The sequence below is a fragment of the Phocoena sinus genome, chromosome 18 (genome assembly GCF_008692025.1).
Source record: "Phocoena sinus isolate mPhoSin1 chromosome 18, mPhoSin1.pri, whole genome shotgun sequence".
Lineage (NCBI taxonomy): Eukaryota > Metazoa > Chordata > Mammalia > Artiodactyla > Phocoenidae > Phocoena > Phocoena sinus.
The window spans coordinates 599,466-601,446 of record NC_045780.1 but is presented as its reverse complement, the minus strand read 5'-3'; the positions used below and the strand labels follow the sequence as shown (position 1 = coordinate 601,446).

Genomic DNA, 1,981 nt, shown 5'->3' with positions numbered 1-1,981 from the left:
TAAATTTATTTATTTATCTATTTATTTTTGGCTACATTGGGTCTTTGTACGTGCTTTTCTCTCTAGTTGCAGCAGGGGCTACTCTTCGTTGCAGTGCTCGGGCTTCTCATTGTGGTGGCTTCTCTTGTTGCAGAGCACGGGCTCTAGGCGCACGGGCTCAGTAGTTGTGGCTCACGGGCTTAGTTGCTCCACGGCATGTGGGATCCTCCCGGACCGGGGCTCGAACCCGTGTCCCCTGCACTGGCAGGCAAGTTCTTAAACACTGTGCCACCAGGGAAGCCGCCCACCTAATCCTTTTAAATTGCTGCTTAGTAGTCTACAGTATTGCTATGTGGTACCACATAGCAATAAGTACCCTTATTTGTAATTGTTAAAGGAAAAAAACCATAGGCCCAAAATGGCATCACTTGTGCTAAAGCCAAGATTTAACACCTAATCTAATTACAGTTTCAACCTTCCCCAGAAATGTAATCTTAACCAACCAGTTTGGAATTTTCTGGTTGGCACCAATGAAATAATACCATCCTCACCCCCGCCCCTCCCCCCGCCCCCAACCAAGAGGAAGCAGAGGCAGTCTGCATGACAAAACCCTTGCCCAGTCCTTTATCCCAAAAAGTGATGTCCTGGCCCCAAATAACCCTTTCTTTTCTTTTGCTAATGACTTACTTGCCCCACCCTCCAGCTTATAAAAACCTTCCATTCTGTACAGCTCTGCGGAGGGCCCTTCCATCTGCTAGAAGGGATGCTGCCTGCTTCATGAATCTTTGAATAAAGCCAATTAGCTCTCCAAACTTAGGTGAATTTTGTTTTAAACACAAGTTAGGTATGATGATAGTACTGTCTACATGGGGTTGTAATGAGAGTTGGAAGCTTTGATATACGTGGAGAACTTAGGAGAGGCACACGGGATATGAACTGCCTAAGTTTGGGAGAAATACCCTGTAGTTCCACCTCCTTCTTCATGGCTAATAGTAGATATTCTGCAATAAGTACATTCCCTAATTTGTAATTATTTGTATATTAATTACTGCTTAGGGTATTTTCAATTTTTTTACAATCACAAATTTCGCTGCAGTAGGCATCCTGAAACAAAAATCTTACAATTTTTAACTTCTTACAATTTTTTGCTTCTTAAATAACAATAAAAACTGTTAAAAACCAGTGCTGATGAAGTATGAGAAAAAGAGTTAATCTCAAGTACTAATAGTTGGAATACAAACTGGTAGATGAATACAGATGTCTGTTAGAGGTAAAATTTGCATATACTATGATCTCATTCTTTTTTTACATTTTTTTTGAAAATTAAAAAAAAAATGGAACGCTTCACAAATTTGCATGTCATCCTTGCACAGGAGCCATGCTAATCGTCTCTGTACCGTTCCAATTTTAGTACATGTGCTGCTGAAATGAGCAATGATCTCTCATTCTAACTTTAGGACTCTAATCTGCAGAAACAGATATAGACTAATTTTCAAAAATTCAGATAGGTATTAGATTTTATGTACTAAATCAAATATTTATGAGAAAACTTTTTAAAGCTAATCCAAATGCATTTTTTCTTTTGTCAAAGCGGAATATTAACTTGGGTCATGTGGACAAAAAAGTGTCCTATCAGTAAACAAAAGGCGTTGTGGTCATAAAGCCCTCAGGGATGGCATCCCAACTCCCATCCCAAGGTGTGCCCTGAGGGGATTCAGGAGGGAGAAAACAGGATACTGGCCCTGGATAGTTAAGATGCATGTCAAAAGAATGGTTTCAGGGACGACTTCCCTGGTGATCCGGTGGGTTAGACCCCGAGCTCCCAATGCAAGGAGCCAGGTTGCATCCCTGGTTGGGGAACTAGATCTCGCACGCCACAACTAAGAGTACGCATGCCGCAACCAAGACCCGGTGCGGCCAAAATAAATTAATTAATTTATTAATTAAAAGAATGGTTTCAGAGAATTTAAAGAATTAAAACCATTGAAAGAATGGTTTCCAG

At 40.8% G+C, this 1,981-nt stretch overlaps 1 non-coding gene across 1 annotated transcript; it reads right to left on the bottom strand.

Moving 5' to 3' along the window:
- Nucleotides 1-1,307: 1,307 nt before the first annotated feature.
- Nucleotides 1,308-1,414, bottom strand: LOC116743367. Its single transcript, XR_004346754.1, has one exon. It is a non-coding gene; the product is annotated as a U6 spliceosomal RNA (small nuclear RNA).
- Nucleotides 1,415-1,981: the final 567 nt, after the last annotated feature.